The sequence below is a fragment of the Scophthalmus maximus genome, chromosome 21 (assembly GCF_022379125.1).
Source record: "Scophthalmus maximus strain ysfricsl-2021 chromosome 21, ASM2237912v1, whole genome shotgun sequence".
NCBI lineage: Eukaryota > Metazoa > Chordata > Actinopteri > Pleuronectiformes > Scophthalmidae > Scophthalmus > Scophthalmus maximus.
The window spans coordinates 1172803-1197500 of NC_061535.1; the positions used below are offsets into that span (position 1 = coordinate 1172803).

Here is a 24698-nt window from a genome sequence, read left to right on the forward strand (position 1 = left end):
AGTGCGACAGCTGGCAGTTGATGTGATGTGCAACCAGTAATCATCAATTATTCATTGCTGAAAAACATGCCAGAGTGGTCGATAAAAAGTGCCCTTTTTGATGTGCAAATATGACGTATATTTTAGGGCCACGTTATCTACACATTCTTTGCAGACACGTTTTGGATATCAATGTTTTTTAGAAAGCAGAATGCAACATTGCAGCGAGCTGCAGCTAGCCCTGTTGACATTACATAAATCATCAGAAATATGTTTTCATCTAATTATTCTCGGCCATTCTAAATGCATTATTTTGTGTTCCACCCCGAAGGCACTGAAGTGCACTTACGGGCCAAACACTGTCAAGCTAAATGTTTTTTTTTTACTCTGTAAACCTGATTAGGAATCACATTTCTATGACCACAAAAACATGCATTTACCATTTATTGCATGCATATACCAGTTGTTATTTGCTGAGCCGCATTTGCAATAGTTTCATTTGTCCGATTTAGGACTTGACCAAGAGCTCACCGACCTGCATCGTAGAAACATACACTGGTACACGCAGCCAAAATGTCGCAACAGCGATCCAAAACAACCGGTGTTGCTGGCTGAAACTCAGAGTCGCATGCGAGGTCACGCAACGCTTGGCGCCCAAAAAACAACAACATGGCAGTTACAGCATCATTCCACTGTTTGGGATTCGATTCAGACTGAAAACACATTGAAAATCCCAGTGTTTGTTCGTTTTCTTCTTTCCTGGTCAGGGGTTATTGACAGGTGGAATTGACCCAAAATGCACTGCAGCCTACAAACACAGAGTTATTATTAGAGGCGTACAAAACGATGAAATGCCATAGTTCATCGAGGACATGTCTGCGTTTATACCATTTTATTTTTTCAATCTATTAACCACAATTGTCCCAAAAATTACCGGCCAGTAGAGCTGTCAAAGACTGTGGTCCAAAAAGTTGGTTGAATGAGATTGTGAGATTAAATGAGGGAACATTATGGAATAAAAAAAACAACAAACAAAAAAACTATTTCTTGGGATTCTCTTTGGATTGTTAAATGTTCGACTCTTTTCCCCAGCCACCCATTTACCTTGGCTACCCGCCACTCTCTCAGGTTTAGTTTACAGTTGGCTCTTGTGCCCTTGTCTGCGCGCGTCTGTTTAAAGGTCCTACATTTAAGAAAGTGAGATTTCCATGTGTTTTTGATTACAAAGCGGGTTGAGGTGCTATATAAAATACCCTGAATTGTGAAAGTATCAAAATGCTGAGTTAGTGGGGAACTAACTTTACTAACAACACAATACCGAGCAGCCTGTCGCTGAGTGATATCAGAGAGCAGTGGCTTGTGTTTGACTGTTACTATCCCCCTTTACGCTCCGGCTCTCACCTTGGGCTGTAAACTTGCTCGCCTTGGCGGAATTGCCGCCCCGCGACCTCACTTCCCGTATCTGTGGTTTCAAATTAAAAAGCACTCTGCAGGGTGACTTCACGATACAGCGTATATAGCGGAAAACATTGTGTGCGTATGAGTGATGTGTTTTTTTGCTTGCAAAACAAGAAGCCCTCATAACATTCCGAACCGTTTTTTAAGGATAGTGCTGTCAAAATATGGATATAAACATGTGTTCATGTAAGAGGGTAAAAGGCATTTCCACATTTCCACAACAGTGCACACTACTTCAACATATTACATTACGATGATTTTAAAATGGGATGTACACAGAGCCTTTCAGTTTGGAAAAAAAGAAAAATCACAACCCATCATGTGATATTTTGAAGGATGCGCAGAATTCAGATTATTCCAGGAATTAACAAACTTGCCGCGTGACGGCATTATTCTCGCATCATGTTTCCTTTTGACTGTAATTTACCTTTTCAGAAAGTCTCAGCCTTCATCAAGGGCATCCTGACAGTACCTGAGTGGTAGAAGCACTTTTCTCCCTTCACCAGATAGACTAATCAGACCTGTTATCCTTTCGCATCACAACCCAACTTCTCAAACTTTTAGGCGCCTGCACCCTAACTGGCTCGGAAGCACTGCAGCTGCCTGGCACCTGGAGTCTGCCTTGATGCCTTTCTGGACGCAGTGTTCACGTTGTTGTTGTTGTTGTTGTTGTTGTTGTTTGCGTTTCATCCTCGACCGTATCTTGCCGGGAGGCTGATGAACACTGACCGCTCCCCACCGCAGAATGATGCACATTATCAATAGGACGTAATCTGTCTCGCCCCGTCTCTACGGACGCTGCCACTTCTATTCATGCATGTATGGATGACTCCAAAAACCGACAGGAAGACAAGAACACAGTCATGTGACCCCTCTGACCCTGTGTACTGTGTTCTCCGGGCGAGTTATGTTTCATTGTTCTTTTCTGTCACTCTTGCAAGCGGGCCACGGGAAAATCAGACTGGCCTCATAGTGCCACATTCACTTCTTCAACCGGGGTCTGATCTCACACCTCTCACTTCACATTCTCATTACTTCGGGCTGTTATTAATTTATTTAATCAATAGCTGTTGTAGTTCCCCTCCCAGAAATCCACGATGGCAGGCATATTCGCCAAGCTGCTACGACAACTCATGAGCAGGGAGATGTGGCGCCAGTGCCGGCTCCGATGTGATTGTGAGAGGTTAAATCCAGTTCATACACGGAGCTGTGCACATCATCTTCTGACAGTTCTCAAGCCAGTAAGATCATTGACGCAGGGCTTTAGTAATGTTTCTCCTCATGCACTGTTACTGTTAAATACAGTCCATTACAGTGTTTGACCCGGAGCCCATACTAGTCAAACTCTCCATCCTCCCTGTGAAATATTATGAAACTGAATTTAAAAGAGACAGCAGCAGCGGCAGCTCACCAGGGCTTTTGATGATTTGAGGCTAAATATATGTAAAAGGGACCTTGGTGCACAGGATAGAGTGGGATCTGGGTGGATGGCAGCAAAGGCCTTTGGTGCCTCTTTTTTATCTGTATCCCCCCCACCCCCCCTACCCCACACACACACGTCAGATTTGTAGAAGAATTCACTGCAAACAAGAACCCAATGTGAGCTAGCAAGGGTACTGGAGTGAAAGTGGCTCCGCAGAAATACATTTGACTCTCAAACCTTTACGGTACAGTCAGGGATTTTTTTGTTCCTTTATCATAAAACGCATACCAACTCAGAAGATGTCTGCAACTGTCCACGTCAGGAAAACTCAATTTCAACGCCTCTATTCATGAGCAGTGTGTAAACAATAATTTTCATACACTACAACAGACAGTGTAATACAGTTGTAAGCAGCTACAGGGACATTTTAAAGTCTTTAATGATGTATTACAACAATAACTCTAGCGGCTTTATGGACAGATAACTAATGATTGACAATGAAACAGTTGTAGGAATATATACGTCTTCACAAAATATAATATTTTTTTATGATATTTATTCATAACTTATATTGATTATATATTATTTCTTCATCAATAATTCTTTACACTCTGTTATAACTGACACAGACAGAAGAAATCTAGCGAGAAAACACTTTTTTGTCAACTATTTCCAAGATCAATTAATGATTAATACATACAAACTGTAAGGGTTGGTTTTTGTCATATAGAATTTGATAAGATGACAGCTGTGATATTACAGTTATCAATTTACATTTTCAGTTACTACAGCAGTTTCTACAGCAGATGCCTCATCTGGGAATATTAGCGAAATATATAATATATACTAATATTATAGTGTGATGATTGACAGGGGGTTAAGTAAAACTGTGTTAAGCTGTGAAGAGATCGTTTTGACATCTTTTACAGTGGTACCACAGAAGCTGCATATTGACTGTTAAGGTCAGATTCTTTTTTTTTTGGCACATAGTTTTCAGCAGCATTTCAGCGAGGCAGCCTTGTTCGGCAAATCCGGCAACAATGCAACAGCTGGATTAAAGTGGCGGAGGTCATGTCGGATAACAGAGGTTGTCACAACTCAATCACTCCCTCTTTTGTATGGTCGTGACTCATCTATGCTTTTCCTGAATCTTCTGCAGTGTGTGTTATTGGCAGCAAACTTCCTGTCTTTTCACTCTCTTCACTCGAGTCATTTTATACAAGCTATCTTTAGTTAGGCGCTTCCAAGGCAAACAGGTGGCTCATTCCCTAGGCTGCAGTCACCAAACTGAAGAGCTTCAGGTGTAATCCTCACCTGCTCTCTCCCTGTTAAATCATGAAGGTATAGATTTACTTTGCCTCTCCTCCAATTGTTTGGGTGTCTCTTCAGCGATGAAAGGCTTTAGCACTAAGGGATTAGTCAAAGTGGGCCCTGTTTAAAGTGCTCCTGCAAGGAAGAAAACAACGTCAAGGCTTTTCTCCTTTCATATGGCAGCATGGGTCCAAAACACATTTGTGTGCACACATGCACATGCAGCTACATACAGTTTATGCACACACCCGTACAAATATTGCTCTGTGAACACCTGCCCTCTGTTATCGGCCCCATGTGACTCTACTCTGACTCATCATTTCTTTCTCATTCGTTATAATGTGATTAGAGCATCATAGGAAAGGAAGTCGAGCACAGAGCGCGTTCTCTCTCTCTTCACGCAGACGCGCTTTTGTGCCAACTGCAGCTTTGAAGTTTCGCCATTTTTGTGCGCCTGAGCCGCTAAACAATGAACCGCAGTCATGAATGTCCAGATCGTGCCTGTCAGCGTGGGTTCTGTGTGCACAAGAAGAAGTGGGGGAGGAGGGGGTCTGCAGAGGAGAGCAACCTCCCCACTCCAACACATGGTGCCCAGACTAAACAACACGCTGAATGTTTCCTGAATTCATCCTGGCATTGAGGCACCCCAATCTAGCCATGTGGCTCGACTGGCTGACTGAAAGACTCGCATTCAGCACAGAAGAAAGGAGAGGCTATAGAGGAGAGAGGACAGGGGTTAGGTGCAGTGGATGGAGGGAAAGAGGAAACCGGTTGGACTGGTTGGACAGTCTGGACTCAAATTACAAATTGGGTCTTATTTCCATAGTTAGGACCATCATTTTTGATCTCTAATAAAGGCACTGTAATAATTTGGAATCAACTGGAATTATCCCCTGAGCCTATAGGCCAACCTCAATTCTTTTTTTGCTTCTCAAAGCTTTACCTTAAACCCATGACACATGCTTTAAATATTACCGGCGTCTCCAACTAGTTCTAAATTCCTCCATAGCCCACAAGGTGTTACCGTCACGCGATGATGGAAGTGTTAACAACACCAACAAAAGCTTGTGTGTGCTCCTGTCAGACCGTTCTCCTCCCACATGTCACCTTTCACCTTGCCCCCCCTCCTCATCTAACACCTCCACCCAAAAGGCCGGAAAGAGCTGGCCCGGCTGTGGTTGGCCGGCTTAGTGAAACACTGAATTAGAGGTTGGGGCTTCGGGAGAAGGGGTTGAGGTATCATGATGAAAACCTTTGGCAGCTGGAAAGGCGCCTTGTAGTGGAGAGAGAGCTCTGGGGCTCTCTGGGGGCTACGATGGGCTGAGCCTCATTGCGGTTTCTAACAACAAGCCGTTGGATTTGGAGAGAAAGTTCCAGACACACCCCCAACCCTTACTCAACACCACTCCCCCCCTTTTTCCTCATGCCTGAAAAAAGTGTATCTGTCCCAGAAAGACATTCAAGCAGGAAGCCCTGTCCATTTGTTTTTCTTCACCCTACCAGCCTCGCTCCCATCCTCCCGCCACCGTCACCCCTTCGGCTTGTGGTTTCCCTCTCACTCTTCTCCTGACTGAGGAGAGCCAGACTCAGTTAAGGCAAGAGGTTAATAAAACGTCAGTCGAGAGGGAACACACACACACACACACACACACACACACACACACACACAGTGAGAGAGAGAGACGTCTACATGTGATATGCCTTCGCTAAACAATAGCTGCTGGCTGAGAAGGAGGTGGGGGATGGAGGGGCAGGGGTAGTTTCTTGGATGGCCTGATTGGAGCATAGACAGCAGCAGGCCAGGAAGTGCTGAAGTGAGAGAGACGGAGAGAGAGAGGGAGAGGGGTGTGTGTTTGGGGGGGGGGGGCAGTGGATGTGTGCAGATCTGCCGGGAGAGAGCAAAAACTTTTGGGACTGCGACGGTTTGTAGGTGAGTTTGTGTCATTCTGGTCGTGTCCGAGACTTTGGCTTTTTTCTATCAGGAGTAACGCAGAGAGACAGAAAAGAAAGGTGAGTAGCTGCATCGCACGCACACACATGCACACACTCACACACACACACACACACACACACACACACACACACGCACAGATGCTCAGTCATGTGAGAGCAAACAACATCCATCTCCCCTTCTGTGTATTGAAATTGACGTGTCCTAACACATGACTCGAGAAGTGGCTTTTTTGTCATTACCGCCTGCAATATTATTTCACATCCAGAGGTTTTTTTTCTTCTTTTTTAATGGTTTCACTGTAGTGCTCTTAATGTGTGCGCTGTTTCCTGATGGTTTCCCCTGGCTCTGAAAAGCTGCTTGTTTTGCAAAGCCGTTTTTTTTCTCCTGTTGTTGTGCCTTGAACTGCAGCCAGCCATTCAGTGCGTGAAGGAAAAAAGGGGACCATCTAATGTGTGTGTGGCTGTGTCTAATTATCCGATGGGGGAGAAGAGCGGCGAGGGGTCGGACCATGAGAGGTTGAACTCGAAAAGAGCACGGCCACTTTCCCCCGACACAGTCTTCAGACAAACTTACACTTCATTACATTAATTGTCTCAGATTCCGTCCGCACGCAGAACTCTTCTTGATCTCTTTTGCTGCCTCTCACTCAGTGGCATTTGTGGATGAAAGCGGCTGGTAGTGAATCAGATTTAGTGTAGATTTGGCCGTTTATGGTGCTGTTTGCTCTCTGGATCAAATGAATTGCTAAGTTTTCCTGCCGAGGAGATGCTGCACTCCTCTCAAACTGAACATTAGTGTCACTATGCAACTTCAAAGACACGGCCATACCTACAAATCATATGTACCCTTTAACCAGGCTGAGAAGTAAACTAGTAAAAGTTGATTCTTTTTTATTTGAGCATTATTTCTGTCAGTGCCTGCTATTTCACCAGTTTGTCACTTAACTGCAAATAAAACAGCATTTTAGTTATTTCACCGTCTCTACAAGTTCACTTTTCCTGTCTGGAGCTCCCCAACGCTGCTGAGATTGCTTGAACTCCCCCCCCCCCACTGCTGAGTAGATTTGCATCTAGAGAAAGCTCCTGCGCCCGAGCACAGGCAAACGGAAAAAAAAAGTTAAGTCAATTTCACGGGCATTCACATGTAAGTGAGGAATGTCAAATTTGTCTTTTTTTTATTACCATAAAATTGTTAACGATTCAGATGAATCCAATAAATTATCAGCAAAAAGCAACATCCTCAGAAAAACTAGACTTCCTTGTTAAAGTGTTTTTAACTCGATACATCCTCAGGCAGCACACAAAAGCCATTTTTTTGTGTTTGACTCTGGAGCAATACTCTGAAACCCTATTTTTTTAGCATGGAAGTGATTTGTTGTGTCTTTCAGCAACGAGTATATCAACTTGATTTCCCCCACTGAGGGAAGGTAAACTAGTCATAAAGGAGCACCTCGTCAGAGAGACAAATGAGCTTGCACCCTTGTACCCTTTCCAGAGCCCCCCGGACCCCATCCTTCATCGCTCGTTCCGGCCCTCTGACGGCGTCAGTTTTCTCTGGGCCGTGCTGATGTAGCAAGTTGTCAGTTTCTCACCAGACCAGAGGAAACTGTTATTAACTGTAAGGCAGCGCTGTGACTGCCAGTTTAATTCAGCCAAGCTATTTGTCTAAGTGCTAGCACATGAGGCGCAGCAATTTTGGCAGTGTTTTTACAAGCGAAGGCACACGGTAGCTCCTGACCATATGCCTTCATTTGTCTGATACCATTATGAGACGCTAAGGTTACATCTAGACCACTTGATTACCTGGCTGGAAAACACTGTTGCATGAGTATCCAGACATAACAGATCATATCTGGATCTGTGCAGGGGATCTGTGACCTGGGCCATATTAGCTGATGCCAATCTGGGGCTGTGGAGTTTGATGGCTGCCACGAGACATTGAGCTTAGTGGAAACGCACCTGGGCCTGTGGCATGTGGCCAAGCGGCTGTGAGGCCAGTTGAAGGGGTTGGGAGGGGCCTGGCCAGGTGTTTCTCCAGCGAGCTGTCTGCACTGTCATCCCTCATTGGGCCCCGGGCCAACCCGCGCCACGTCTCATTGAGCTTCGGGGTTTGATCAAACATCATTAGAGGGCTTTCATTTCGGGGTCCAATTGGTGGTTGGGTCATGAAGATGATCAAATATTCCCACCACATGAAACTCCCCACAGTGTTGGTGAAGAAAACATGGCTACAGAAAGAGGGTACTGTTGTGTGGATCACCCACGGCAACAGCAACACATTTTGAAGAACAAAAAATGTCATTCCAGTGTAGAAGGCAACGTTATGTGATTCCCTGGCCAGTATGTGGACGTAGTGCTCACAATTGTTTGTTAAAACTACTATTTCCAAAGTCATGAATAATCTTTAAAACTCAATTTGGGTGAACTGGCCCTTTAGAATGATTTTATGAGCTTATCCCCAGCTACTTCAGTAAAGTGCCCACTGCCGGCACATCTTTTGTTCAATAAGCTTTAACATTTTGTCTGAGGCATATTACATTATACATTATATATTCTCAGAAATAGCTGATCTCTTCCTCCAGGAAGACTTTCCATCATGTCAGCAGCTTAGTCCAGAAGCTGTCCTCATGGCCAAAACAACTTCAGTCTAATAGAGGTGGGAATGATAGCAAGTTATAATCGGACAAAATCTCTACCACGTTAATTGACTTCTACCCGTTGTAAATTGACCTCATTTTGAACCACATAATTTTCTGAGGAAACGATGAAGGCGTCCTTTGAAAACCTCTTATTTCTGCAATGGAGGTTAGAAAGTTCTGTATATAGCAGCTTATCTCACCACACTTTTAAAGGGACAGTAGATAAACCATTTCCATTACACACGTTGACTTTGCATTCTTTTTAGATGCAAGTCAAATTACTTTCTATTATGATTAATGGCTTGGACGGACAAATGTGACAGACGACCAGAAAAAGATTTAATAAAGCTAATTATGATTCATTTGTGCCAGCCCAGTGTATATGTATTTCATATCCATAATTGATCTTGAAATTGATTTTTTGGGGGAAAATCTACAGCAGAAAAGATCCTATTATTGAGCCACAAATAAGAGTCACAAGGTACATAAATATCAGTTTGTTCTGCAGAGCTCGTCAAAAAGTGACACTTTCCCCGACGATGTTGTCTTTTTATTGCTGCGCTGTTGGGGGGCGACGGTAGGGGCTCATGTTAGACCTCAGAGTTTGGCTGCAGACGTTCGCTGTAGGCTTTGATGTGGCAAGGATTATCCACAGAGGACAAAAATCGTGCTTCCTGCCGTGTTGTCGGTGGAGCTGATGTTAAGATTGCCAAGACATAAAATTAGATTTTTATGTAGGTCCCTCTGCAGAGAGGGTGTCAGGAAAAGTCACCAGAGGTAAACCGAAGACATGGGTGGAATCAGAGTAAAAGGACAACTGTAAAATAATGCTCTTTTATAATCCGGATGTAAGTGCTCCCATTCTTGTAACCCCACCTCCTATTTAGATGACACAAAAGTCTACAAATCAGTATCTCATTGTTTGCTCCCTCTTGACGTTTGCAGGCTCCACATACTTCAGTGGCTCCGCCTTTTTCCAGTGAAGTCATTTGTTTGACCGTCGCCTCTTTGGCAATGATGAGAAGGGAGGGGGGTAAGACAAATGTTCTCCACCCACAGACTCAGACAGAGAGGGGAGAGGCTCAAGCAGACACTGACACTCTTCAGTCACTATTAACCCCCTCTATAGGTCTTTTTTCCCCCCCAGGGTAAACATCCCTCCGCCTCTCCCGTCCGTCCACTCTAGGCGTTTGATTTGACATGGGGCCTCCTAAAACACACAAGAACCAACCAGGGGCTGATCGCACACACACAAAACTAGTTGTCGTGTGCTTTTCTGTCCGGCAACCACGTCTGCCCTCTGAGCAAATTAATCTAGTCCAAAACTTAGATTCGACTGATGTCACGGAAGATTAAATGCAACAGTGTGCACTGATAATTCGGCTGTAATTATCAACCTGGCCTGGAAATCTGTATTTTCTTACGTAGTTCTTACTCTTTCTTTTTTTCCTACAAAGCACTCGAGGTTTCTGTCCCCACAAAATATTGTTGATTAAGAAAAGTCTAATTCGAATATTAAAGCTGCCTAATCCCGATAAATATGGATGAGACTTTAATTGTCCTGAGCCCTGTTTAACAACCTGCTGCGTCTTGCCCTTTTCGACAGAGTTTGGCTTTTTTCATGTCTCCTATCGACCGAATTGACCGCTTGCTAATGACTTATTATCAGGGCGCGATTTCGTTATCACCCCTCTGCCTGACAAATGCAACCCACTCATTTAGCCACAACTCCCATTCCTGAAAACACTCATGTGCAAATCCTGTGACACAGGGGATGTTTTTGTTAAGCCGGGCTATTCTAGGAACAGCAGTTACCTGAGCTCTGGGCTTGGAAGTTTTGAGGAAACCTGTCTTCTCTCTCTGCATAGTCTGTTTGGAGAACTCCTTCCTGCTCTGACTGATAAATAGACAGGACCATGTAAACACTGGAAAGAGGCCTAGCAGTGCAATTTAATGAGTATATCAAAATAAAAACCATTTCAGGCTAACTGTAGTGGCAGATACACAGAGAGAGAGAGAGAGAGAGAGTTGCTATATTTGCGCTCTGTATATGAACGGATAAATGGCACCGAATCTACTCTGAGGACTTTATATAAGCAGTAGGGGGATTATAAGTGTGTCACTTCTTCAAATCCATATTGCACTTGAGACCAGGTTTTGTCACGTGATAAACTGAGCATTTGGTGGCAGTGAAGTTTTGTGGTTGAAAGTTTCCAACGACTTTTAGTCTGCCAGTTTTAACGCATTACAGTGAAACTTTATACAGACAATCGTGCTCGCCGGGTATTCCCTGTCTTTGATTGAAATGTTTAGTTTTCATTAATTGGATGGATTGTTATGAATCATCAGGACGAAACGATGAGTCCAAATAACTTTGGTGATGGCACCTGTATATTGAGGTTCGAAGAAAACAGTTTGACGCATAACGATGCAATTTGGTGCTGTCATTTGATGTTTTGTGAACTTGTGAAACCAACTTTCCATTTTTTCAATATTTTTCAATTTTACAAAAAAAATCTTTAAAATAGTTTGACTTTCTTCACAATGAACATTACAGCTTCACAACGCCATTGTGGACTCCTAGTCTTTCTAAAAGGATACTACTGGACATATTCAACATTTCTTCTTAACAATTCCCATGAAAAGACCAAAACCACCAAACACATTTCAGACTTACCAAGCCTGCATGTCAGCTCTCAGCCACAAAGGTCGTTCGATTCAACTCAAATTGTAAATCTTAAACAGAAAAGACATTACACAACTGGGCAATGTACGTAGTTAGAAACATTATTCAGGAGTTACTGGAGGCAATAGTGTATTTGGTGGGACTTGATATAAAGATGGACGACATGTCTCCACTTGGTCCTGCTGTACAAAAAAATTAGCTAAAATATCCCGGATGCGGATGCCACCATCTTGTGCTTTTAACTTGATTTGGAGCCAGAGTCTGCTCAGTAGTAATGGAGCTGTGGTATCAAGGTCCAGCCAAATTTTCTCGACCAATGGCGTGTCAGTCGCAGCTGTCGATCATGACGTTTCTCCCCTTATTACAACAAAAATGAACACATGAACATACTACTATGACTCTTTCTTTTCAGTTGCAGTACTAAATATTTGGAGTTGTTGGTGGGTTGTTTTTTTGCCTTTTTTGCCTCTAGTCTTTAAGGCCCAGATGTCATTCTTGTTCCAGTGAGCTGTTCTACCCTGTGCTCCCATCAGAGTAATGAAAGCCATCTTGTAAAACCTGACATTTTCAATGTTGGAGTGAGTCTGCTCCACCTCAGTATACTGAAGGAGTTTCCATGGCATTGCCAGTGTTAATAAAAACTAAGTGCTGTATGTGTCCTGTGTGAAAATAGTTTAGTGATATTTTAGCAGTCTTTAGGGCTGAAAATCTTAATAGGTCTTTGGTATTTTCCATTTTAGCTTGCCCAGTAGTGACAGATCGCTCTTTTGAGTTTCAGGCTGAAAAGATCCTCCACGAGACATGATGAGAATCTCTTCAGTTTAAAGCTTATCTTTACAGATAATATCTATATTATGGAGCAGTCATATGGTTTACCAGTCTGTCATTACATTCCCCATAAAATAGGGGAAAATATGACTTGTAATTGGTTGGCTTGGATTTTCCATTCCCACTCGTTTCTAACAAAAATTCAAGGCCACAGAACATTCCAAGTTCTGAACATTTCCATTAGCCTTTATAATAGCAGGAAGAGGGGAAACAGCCCCTTAACACACATTCACCCACATACCAACACACACAGTTCCGTCCCTTGTGCCCTTTATCACCTTTTCTTAGCACTTTGTTTCGAGGTTTCCTTCCCATCAGGTTTTCCTTTCACAAGCAACACAACAATGCCCCACTTTATTTCAACTCTCCAAGATCACTGGAGCGAATGGGCTGCTTGGCACATGCTAAAGCCATTAGGTGGTGGATGACAGTGGTCAGCCACAGAGGCACTGCAAAATAACCATCTCACGATCCACATAATTATGCGGAGGGAGGGAATGGGGTACCATATCAGCTCTCAGTGTACGTGCGCACGTGCAGCTGGGTTGAAATGTGACCCGTTATTTGTCTAACCAGTGGGCTGCCACTCATACAACAAGCCTTTCAAAGGGAGGAATGTGCCATACATGCGTTGTTCACATCTTAAGATATCAGTTCATATTACCCTCCGGTTAAAGCTTCCCGTTAATTTAGCCAAAGTCTGCTCGGTAGCTACTCAGTCTGACAGGTCCCAGCCATGGGTGAGGAGGCCTTTTTATTATTAGACTCCGACACATCCCGTTTAGTGTCCCAGTCAAGCTCAGACAGTTTGATGGAGGACTCTCCGTGGAGCCGGAGAATGACTTAATTACAGTCACTATCTCAATTTGAAGTTACCGGGAGCGCATCCGTAGTGAATGTCTTTACTTGGTATCCGCAGGCCCCACTTAGAGTCGACCAATAACTGTGACAAAACTTCAAGGCTTGGTTTTTCTGCAGATGTGCAGAAAAGATTTATGGTGCATGTCATACAAGCCATATAATATGTATGCCTAAAATCAAAATATTATTACCTCTGGCCGTTTGAAAGCAGTACGCCAAGCTGTGAACACGACATTGGGATTACTTTATAAAGTTGATATGGTTAAAGTTTTAGCACATTGTTGTTTGCTTACACATCCAGGAGAAACAGAGCAGCATTAGAAATTCTTGCCCCCTTACACATTAAAATCCAATATTCTGTCTTCTGTCTTTTTGCTCTTTAGGTCTCCACCTACTCCTCAGGGACATATCAGGCTCATTGGCTGCTTAATTCATGTGTTAACCCGCTAAATGCTAACTTTGCCTGTCTGCCATTTGGTGCTGGACGAGTGGTTGATAGTTGGTCTATCAGAGGTTAAACAGGGTCGATGAGAGCAGTCAAATTTTTTTCTATAGATATGAGGGGAACTGGAGAATCTCTCTGGATCTGTCACAACAAGGGACTTTTTTCACATTATTCATTGTCACTTCCTTCATTGTTCAGATGGATTATTGATCAGAGCAACTTTAAGGCTTAAATGAGTCTCATTTTACTGCTAATATTCATAGAACATATTCAATTAATGAGATACTAATGGAAAGGAACACAACCTAAACAGCCACATAGGGCCATAGTTGTATAACAGCACTTGTCTTGATTGTCTTTTCCCTTATTTTTTGCTGAGAGAGAGAGACTGTTTCCTCTCACCAGAAATTGTCTACTCTAGACAATAGGCAAGACATACAAAAAAAAAGAAGTCCTAAACGTTTCTCTTTTATGAGCCTATACTGCATTGCAGTCGGTGGTCTAGGAGTTTGCGGCACGTACAGTATCATTTCCAAGGGGGTTATGTGTTACACTGTATGTCCCAGTAAGCTGGATTCTGTGCTGCTTTGATCAGGGTAGAGTCCCTTCACTAATCCGCTTGAGCTCTGGATGTTTGCCCAGGACACGTATGTACACGCGCACACGCACACACACACACACACACACACAAACTGTGATTAAAAAACAGATGTGAAGGCCTTGCCAAAAAACGATGAAATGGTCGGAATAAGTCCAAATGGGAACAAACTGGCATAACACACAGATGTTTAACTACACATTTGCGTGCACTCATGTGCCACTTTTGATGACTTGGATTTCATCTGTGGTGAAAGTTATCCCATCACACTCTGCATATAAAGTATATATACTATAGTTTTGTGCTCTTTATGCAGAGCAGTTTTAACGAGACTTACTGACGGGACATTATGCCCACCAGGATTTTCCTGTCTTTGTTCACACCTTGTGAAAAAAAAATAAAAAAAAAATAAATAAATGGACATGATCTGTGATGCATATTATAATTAGAGCTGCAGGACACAGACAGGATTATTGAAAAGGAAATGCTCTCCTTCTGTCAGCCTTTTTTTTTAGGAGCCATTTAAGCTTGACTGCAAATCTCTGTGCCCTGCTTTTGAGTGCGAACAAACAGGTGCGGAGGGATTTTTATCTGGCTGATGAGCGGAAATGGTGAAATGAAAAGATGGAGATGGAGAGAGGAATGGGGAAAACAGAAATGTGAGGAGAGATGAGAGGAACACAGGGGAATAAAGAAGGGGTGCCTCTTGAGCGCTCGTCATGGCCCTCCCTGAATTACATCACTGAGATGCTTCAGCACTGATGACATCGCCGGGCTGGGAAGGCGGGGCTGGCTCTGGGGATGATGTCATTAATAACCAATCAGAGGACTCAGGGCCGGCCGGCTCCTGAGGCGGAAATATAGGATCCTTGAAAATGTCTTTTCCTCTTCTCAAATCGTGGAGCCTTTGTGTCTTGTCCTGAGGTTATTTTTAGACTGCCGACAAATATATTTCAGACGTGCCCCGGCCTCTGCAACAGACCAAAGTGTAAGCAGAGCTGACTCTCCCAACGACGAGACAGCCCGTGTAAATATAGCCCAAAGGGAATTAGCATTTAACTAATCTAATAGCACATGAAGGTACTGCTTTGTGCCTTACCACACAAATAGAACAGTTTCTACTTTATTATGTTGGGTATGCACCATGCAATATTAAGCATCCGCTTCAATCCAGGGAGGTCATTTAAATTCCCCTTGATTGCTGTCTGAATGGACTGTAACAGTGGCCTTTTTTTTCCAACCGATTTCCACAACAGTGTTTTCCATGGTTAATACACTGTTGTAAATGTACTGGTGACCCCAGACTTCGCCGTCAATGTTCAAGTCGGGGAGGAGTTTTTAACAGAAAACCATGATAGACTTTTCTGTAAAGCCTTTAATCAGAAAAAAAGCAAACATGAGTCAGCAGGTAGAGAAACTTTAGTTGGACATATAGATATAAATGGACAAAATGTGACTTTTTATTCATTTGGACTACCACCAGAGCATTCAATTTTCTTTATTTCCTTCTGGTTTTCAACTTCTAAGTGAAATATCTGTCTCTATTTGCTGCTCCACTGGCTGATTGTTAACTTTCTCTGGGAGAAAGTTGGTTTATACAGTTACAGTTATACAGTTGTATGGGTTTTTTCCCCCAATGATAACAGTCAAATTTTACTTATAACTAACTCCTAAATTCCTTCACAACTGTTTCTGAAAAGCTGATTAGAGAACAATAACTCAAGGAGGCAATATTTAATGTAGTCAAATCACCCCTGCGTGCCTGTGCATTATGGCCTCGCTGCGGTGGGTGAAACTATTAAACTGCAGGCACTCATGTTTCTCCCCCCCTCCCATGGGAAAGCTGCAACATTTCCGTTATAATAAAGCTTGTGTGGGGTTTTTTCCCCCTCTTACTTCCCCTCAAAGTTGGTCACCTGCATTCTTGGGATTCCTCCAACAAACTTCCTCTTGCAGCACTTAAAAATATTTGCATACCCCCTTTTTTAATTATAGGTTTTTAAATGCCAGGTTTTTTTTTCTTCGAAAAGCTTCGGGGGAAACAAGTGCACTTAGCCTATAGAATTATAGTTTATGTACACACCCTCTCTCTGAATAGGTCTTGCCAAGCTGGTTCATATTCACAAACCTTCCAGGCCCAGCTATGTCCGACCCACAGAGCCATAAGCTTGGAGACAGTCCACCCATTGACTGACAAACATTTGTACACATGATCAGGGACTCGCCGACCATAAACACGTGGATAGCACACAGCGGGTTTAACAGATACAGACTGGGACCGGGTCACTAGTCTTCCCAGGATTCTCAGAGTGGCTCACCGTCCACGGAGCCTATTTCACATCCCTCCACCACCTGCCTCACTTATCAGCTCCAGCAGCGCTCACCTCTCGAAATGCAGGAACTCAGCTTCATCAGCCCTGATGTGGACACGCACAGATGCAGACACGTGTCTTTGTCTAGAATATAAAGTGTTTTGGATCTGTTTGAGCGGCAGTTTTTCTGATTTCACACAGCTGATTGCCGTGTGGCAAGTGCTGATTTGGCATTTTTTTGACTTTGTAACGTATCCGATTTTTGACATTGCATTCCTGAGTTGTTGGGAAGTAAGTAATAAGCTTTAGGTTACGCCGTGCTAGCTCGCTGCAAAGAAAGAGGGGCGAAGAAGAGATAGGCAGCGCACGGGGAAACGTGAGGAACTCATGATTGACTGCCCAGGAGAGTGTGCATCCTAAGCTGCTTATCACTACGAAGAGAGTCCATTGCAGAGCAATCACTTTTCAATAAATTTGTGAGGGGGTGCGCATATTTAAATGGAAGGCATGTGCGGGCTTAATGCATATTTAACTCGCTGCAGTAAAGGCGACTGAAGTTGCCGTAATTTTCTTAGCTCTCCAGAACGTCTTTGCATCATCACAGCTGTCTTCAAAATGTGTCTAACTCCACCACAGTATCACCAGATAAGAAGAGCAGATGCCTCCTGCAGTGTTAAAGCCTGTTTTTGCAAAGTAAAACATATCCGCATGTGCCTGTCTGTCTTTATATATAGGCCTGTATGTTGATATCACATAAGTGCATATCTGCTATGTACTTTTATTTGTTGAGAAACAGACAGAAGATGTCTCATAAACAAGCACAGAATATGAGAGAGACCTGAGAACTTTACTACTTCATGTAGTTCCGAGCTACGAGCTCAGTTCTACCAAACAGCAAGTTTATTAGGGAAAACTCAGCCATACCTGGCAAAGTTTACATACATAAACCTGTTGAATTTTATACCATATTACTAAGATATTATTCATTACATTTAATTTATTTCTTTAATCTACTTTTTATATTTACCCAACCCCCTGTTTTGTCAGTGAACATAGACTAATTTTATACAATAGCTTCCATGCAAGCATATTTTGGGTATTCAAACTATTAAAATTGCACTAGTAATATACATCAGATCATACCCAGCCGTTAAACAAATGAGTCACTGGGGATTTGGTTAAATTAACCCGACTTCAATATTTTCCAGCCCAGTGACTCCCCTCCTATCTTTTATCCAGGGGAGAGAGTTCAGACCGGATCTCCTCGGGAGAGTCTGGTGCTCGGGAGGCCGCGGTGGTCAAACCAGCGTGAGTCAGCTCCCAAAGAAATAGTTCTCTCAGGCAGAAGGGGAGAAAAGGTAGCAGAGTCCTCCTCTCTTGCTCCTGCGGGTGCATGTCTTGCTCCCAGCTGCAGCTGTTCTCAGCATCTCTCCATGCCCCCAACCTCCCTCACCGTTGGCCCTGAGAGGGTTGTCACGGGAGACCTGCAGACATTTGAGCCGGGGGCCAGGTTGACTTACACCCACTCTGGCCACGAGTTAATGAAGTGTGCACATTGCTGTGGTTTACTGGCAAACATGTGCATTTGTGTGAGTACATACATACACACACACACACACACACAAACACACACAACTACACACACAGACACACTAACAAACACTAATTGGTTCAGTTAATAAATGACAATGGAAATGTTCCTATTTCCTTGTGAAAGACTGAGACACTTTCCCAGACCCAAGCAGTATCATTTTCTCCTGATCGTTGCACAACATGCCTACAGCATGTTCAACAGCACCCCCTGCTGTCGAAAAAATGGAGTGTATCCCAAACGTGGCAGAAACGTATTATGTAGTGAGAAGAAAATAGGCATTTGGTTGTTTTGGATTGGTGCTGTGCTGGTGTGTTTTTGTGTGTGTGTGTGTGCTGATGAGTGGAGCTGGTCAATAAACAGAGCTGTTTGTTTGAGTTGTCATCTGGCTGTCTGGGGGAAGTATCCGAGCCAACAGGCCCGAGGCCCTCGTTCAACTGCCCTCCGCTTGTTTGCTTTGTTAGCCCTGCAACAGCAGGAGGACTGTGAAGACACAGAGAACAAAACGATTGATTCGCAGACACATGGATAGTAATGTCGTCCCAGGATTTAAGTAATTACGAGGGCAGGAGAACAGAATCGCAAAACTCTGCTCATTCAAAAGGCTGACTTCAAATGTATTGAAGTTGCAGGGAATTCTGTGGGGAAAGGTTTTAACTTGGCACTCGAGTTAAAGATCTACAAGTCTTACCACTCAAGATAAGCATTTCCACTTGACTTGGAGGTAAGGCTGCAGTAAAATCAATTTGCCATTCTTCACTGAGTCGAGCCACATTACTTGAATGAGCTGAGATTCTGCTGTGTGATTATTTAACATTTATATTGCACTGGAAACTGTCAAATTCTCTGCTGTTCCCTTGTCTGTTATGATATCACACAACTATCTGCACCAATGCTACTATATCCAACGCGCGCGCACACACACACTAGACTAGGTGTCTGTAACTCATATCTTTTGGCCAACTGCCTGTTAGGTTGGCAGTGCTGTCTGTTTATAAGGCTTCATCAGAGCAGAAAGTCTGGACAGGCTTGTGTACACAGACACACACACACACACACACATTGATTAAATATATATTCATTCCTACGCAGGTATCTTAATTGAAAGATGCACTGTAGGCAGTGTGTACATGCCTCATTATAGCCAGCTTACCTGGGAAAAAAACAGAAACAAAGAAGAAAAAATGCTGAAATTCAGGTAGAAGGAGAAAATCTAGTTATGTCGTGAGGAGTAAAACTATGAACTTAATAAACAGAGAAATGTGACATCTGAAATCCTAGTGACTTTATGAAGCCACTAATAAGGTTTTACCGTACGAGGTGTGTTTTTTATTCCTGATGAAGTGGACATCATAATTTGGGAAACACTGTTATTTGTTCACCGCAGTCTGCTCTATGGACACTAGTGCCAGTGTCCTGAATGACACCACAGATATGGGTGAATGCTCTCAGAGCACATTACAGGCAGTGTGGACTTCACTCTTGAATCAACAGGTCACATGCACACAGACCGGGGAAGAAAGAGGTTAGATCATAAAGAAGAGGTTTTGGTGTATTATTAATAAGTCCAGTCTGAAAGAATAAGACATTCTGAATTATCTTAAAACTCAAAGTCATATTGAATTTATTAAGTCCAGTTCTGTTCTAAGACGGCGTAAAGTTTTTGTTTTTTTTTAAAAGAAAGATCATGAAGATCATCATCATCATTGTGACATCCTGACCTGAAAATCATATAATCATCCAAAATCAAAACAAAGCAGCACTCATCCACAGCCTATTGGAGGAAAGGACCTGGGGGTTACGAGTTCCCCTTATTCACAGAGACATCTCTGATTGGTGGACTCATAAGTGGACAATTTTCTTTGGCAGCGAGCCCTGGGCTAAACTAGAAGTAAAATTCCTCTATTTATGAGAGGGTTATATTCCTCCCCTTCTCTTTGTAAGGAATCACATTCACCCAAGGCATGCTTTTCCCACTGTGTGCAAAATTCAAAAGTGGTGATATGACTTGGAAATTACAGCTTTTATGTCTTGAACAGGCAAAGGAATGAAACCCAGATAGGAAGTCGGATATTTCCTGCATGTGAGTGTTCGCGCATGAATGTCTGTGTTTGTGTGCAAAACGCGGTGTGAAAAATGTTGCCAGGCCACATTGCAGGGCCATTTTCTAACTCTGGTATCACTTACATCGACGGAAGGAGATTATCACTCGGATCAGCGCTCAGTTTTTTAGGCAGGTCACCTCCTCAGACGTGCTTGCCTTCCCCTGTAGCTCGGCAGCCGTCAGTGTGCAGCATGTAATCAGATTGTTTCGGTCTGATACGGGAATGATGACTGAAAGGAAAACAAAGAACTTTTAGGGCACAAGATGCAAAAAAAGGAGAAAAACAATCAAGCCATCCTTGTAGTTTCGGGGGCGGGACTCAATTATTTCACCTTGCTATGAGCCAGCTTATTTGAATATGTTTTATCAAAAAATAAAATGATACCGGAAAAGCTCCTCTCCAATCCATCCACTTGTTGCAAAGGCTTTCAAAAGTGGAACTGCCACCTGGTGCTAGGTGAAAGGTCAAAGTGATGACAGAAGTCTTTACGATTCATTGTCGAGGAAAAATGTCTGGAGCAAAAAAAAAAAGACTTCAGCAAATTAGTGAAAATTTTGACCTGGTTGTGGTGGTCGTTGAAAGTATGGGGGATCACCAAAGTCACTAGGTGCACATCCTCTGGCACACATTAATGCCTTCATATAATTCTATGGAAATCTATATTTAGTGAGATATTTCAGTTCACTTTGTAATCCCTATAGCGGCTGGTATGGCTAGGTCATGATTCGTTCACTCCACGGACAGCCCTTTTTTTCTTTCAAACAAGATTTAAAGTCTATGTAATAGTCTGAATACTATGTTAAAATTGATATTATTGCAGTATATTAGAAGCTTGATTTATTAAAATCATATTACACTAGGCTCAGTTCCACATGAACGGAACACCTGATATCCGGACTACGATAACTTTGTCATAATAAGAACACTGTTGGATAGTCAACATTGGACCAGTGCTATTGTGCGGATCTGCATTCATGGCTTCTGGGTATCGCTTTGTGAGCCCTGCTTTTATTGTACACAACAGGGCTTTGTATCAAACGGCATAGTTATGGGACAGTAATAGTAGGGCAGAGTGGGAGTGCGCACAGGGATACATTCCTCCATAAATAAGTGACAAGCAGAAAGTAACTGCGGACAGCAGGAGGGCCTGCTCCTCCTGGGGTGTTCATGTGGCAAGAGTGTTTCATGTTGTCTTTCAAATGAGAGGTCAGACCATCATTTACTCAACACTGGCAGCTGTGAAAGAGAGAACGACATTCTTGAGCTATTGAAGTGAGACGTTGTTCACTTGCCGAGCCCCTGTGACATTCTGACAGAAGGAGGTCATTTTTTCGGGGCCTGGAACGCTGACAGCAAAAGTGCAGCGAGGCAGGTTGTTCGGACCACAGGAGGAAATTGCTGGTTTGGAGGAGCTGCTTTAATTATGAGTTTGCATTGGCGAGGACTGACCTGTTGGTTGGGTTGGTTGGGATGATGTTTGTCTCGCTGTCAGACCAGACCACTTTTCACTCACAAACACTGTTATAGCTGAAGAGTTTTTGTGACATAGCATTAATAAGAGTTTCGAATTCCAGACCATATTTCAGTCTTTGATACAAATGTTGGTTTTATACTGTGGATAAAAAAAATTCAAGACAAATGTCCAATAACCTGGACAACATATCACCGTTTTTAGTTTTGCTATGTGGAATGTTGTTTCCGTTTAAACTGTATGAAATATTTAAGGAAGGTTGAGCCAAAAGACAAATTACTTTTTTATTGATGATGTTGGCTCTTTTTCTTTGTTGTATGTCCATCAGTATGACATACTGTTGGTATTTTCTATGTACCTTTAGAGTTTTATAAAGTTTATGGCACAGGAAATGGAGCTTATGTTAAGTATGTTCCTGTTTCTCGACTCGCTATTTTGCCTGCCTTCAGCAATAATGCAGGGGAAAATCCTATCTGAAGAGGGAAAAAAAACCTACATAAAGCTGTTGCACTCGCCATCTGCTCTTAAAGCTATTACTGAATGCAACACGTTAAAGACGGTTCTCCGAGGGGGTGTTTCTGGAAAACATAAGAAAATCAGTACTGTAGATGAAACAGTTTTACATCTGGTTCGTTCGCTAAGAAATGAACTTTTCTTCGCAATGTTTTGCGAAAAAACATAATGTTATAATAAGTGTGATTAAGTGTGAAAAGACTACCAACGTAGCATAAAGTGAACTCAATTCCACACTGTGATTAAATGACCTGACCCCTTCTGCCGGCCGGCTAACTGACTGCCTATTGTGGCAAAAACATGTGAGCGGGTAGAGGCAGACAGAAAGTGGGTGGAATCAGACTTGTCTCCATATGTTAGACATTATCCTGTCAGCTGCTGCATTGTGTTTGTTCATGCGCGAACCGCACCACTTTCAATTACATGGCCCACAAACTGGGCCATTGATCCCCTCACTTTTTCCTGTTTAGGGTGCACGTCAGTCTGTGCCGTCTTCCTGCACCTTTAGATTTGGGTCACTTACATCGGCAGCTGCAAAGAAACCAACTCATGCACAGACGCAGCCCTGCCCCCTCTTCCTCCTCGAACACACATCGGCCATAGACATGCACAGACTGACATGTTTGCACAATGTATGAAGCTGGCGAGCGTGTTTGCTGACTGTCAGGCAAACAGGACAGTGTTGCTTTCAGAAAACCGAGCAAACAGAGACAGTGTGGTGCACCCTGTGAGGTTCCTAATTGGAAACAACACCGCCTGCAGGACTGGCGCTGGTCTTATTCGGTTGTGTTAATCAGATAACTCGATCACATATTAGCCGGCTGCCATATACGCTGAGAGCAGTGTGGATGTGGCTCAGAAGTAGGTTATGACACATTTGGATGCATGGAAGTGTGTGGTGGGCCTCTCAACGGGGACGGACAGTTTAACAAGAGACAGCTTGCAGACAAAGTCCCGATGAAGAACAGACTGTGTGTACATCCGTGTGAATATATGTGTGTGTGTGTGTGTGTGTGTGTCAGTTTATTGACACCTGTTAGTGTCAGGGTCCAGTTTTAGAGGCAATGAGACAATGCATTTCTCATCAGTATCTTCTTTTACAGACCTCTTTGTCAGTCTTTGACCACTGGAAGCAGAGGAACCTTTAGCCTCGGGGGTAAGGGGCTAGTTGCTCTGTGTCCCGGAATGCAGTTGACTCTCTAAATCCCCACCAGTCTATCCTGGGGCAGCGGGGCAGGGCCTAACTCCAGCCCCCGTTTCCACGTGAGCTACGTCTGGAATCTCCAGGCAAGCAGTTAGCGGGTTCACCCAGCCACGCTCGTTCTCCGTCACCGTTGTGTGTTGAACCCAAAAGTGCAATGGAGGAAGACATTGCTGATGAAGACAAAGATTGTTCACTCGGGGAAGGTAATGAGCTTTCTGATATGCCACCTGCTAATGAATTCAGATCCTTTGGCGGTTGGAGTCTTCTTTGTCTGCTGGGTGCAATATGGTTGGCAGTGGGGAAACTTTGTTTGGGGGTTTTAAAAATAGGATTGGAAGGACATGAGACATGCTGTGGCTCTGAAATTGAGCAGGGTCGGGGCTGGGCTGATGGTGCCGGTGACGTGGGTTTGTCTTGATCATGACACACTATGCCTGCTTTCACTGCTCACGGACCAATACAGTTTTGTGTTTTCCTCAAAAACCTTTAGAGGTGATTGTGAAACGGACGAAGACTGGAGATTGAAAGAGAGTAAGGAAATCTCTTGGCACGGGAAACCAAATAGAGGTTCAACCACTGCAGCTACTCCGAATGTTTTTTAACAGTCCTTTGCGATTGCGCCGGTTAAACCTAGGAAGCCACCCCTGTCTCGGTCCCAACATGTCTTTGTGAGGAAAACAGTAAATTCCTTTTTCATCATTGGCTCACAGAATGCTTTCAAAAAAGTAAAAAGAGAAGTCCTATTAAACCACCCACAAAATAGTGGAAAATCACTTGAAATATCCTCCTTCAAATGTTGAGGTGCGGAACTCCGTGAGAGGTCCTTCATTTTCCACCGTTACCCTCTGAAAGGTACAAATTATAGCTGTACCTGCCTGTCGAGAAAACAAGGCAGCAGGCAGTTCTTTATTGCTTCTTTTCTCTCTGTTTCCACGCTCTTTGCTGCCACCCTTATTCTCCTCTTCTCTTTTCTTCTCTTGTCGCACGGAATCTTATATGATATCTATCAGATTGATTGGATTGTAACTGTAGGGCCCAGGCCCTGATCGATTCTAGACAAGATAACAAAGTACAATCTGCAAAGATGTTCATATGCCCAAGGAGGCTGTGTTTACTTTATCGCCTTTCTGCTCTGAAATCAAACCAGAATAATCTATAACCCTTTTTTTGTTTGGTTTCATATGGAGGGGAGGCGCACAGGCCTTCTGTTGGAGTGTGCTTTTAATGTTGTTGTAATGCTGTGAACCCCCCCTTGCAACAGGTGGAAAGCTAGACACCCATGGCGTTCAGTGGGAGCAGAAATCTGTCACACAGCGACTGA

At 43.3% G+C, this 24698-nt stretch overlaps 1 protein-coding gene across 14 annotated transcripts in view; it reads left to right on the plus strand.

The window, feature by feature from the left end:
• Positions 1–24698, plus strand: part of si:ch211-285f17.1 (sickle tail protein homolog) — a 102859-nt gene that overhangs the window by 33499 nt on the left and 44662 nt on the right. For 2 of the 14 annotated variants that reach the window (XM_047329769.1, XM_047329771.1), the window contains exon 1: positions 6046–6181. The exons of 10 other annotated variants lie outside the window; for them this stretch is intronic. The gene's annotated coding sequence lies outside the window, so the exon portion shown is untranslated. Of the gene's footprint in view, positions 1–6045; positions 6182–23564; positions 23581–24698 lie in introns of those variants that run through there. 2 more of the 14 variants (XM_047329776.1, XM_047329767.1) reach the window with 2 other exon arrangements.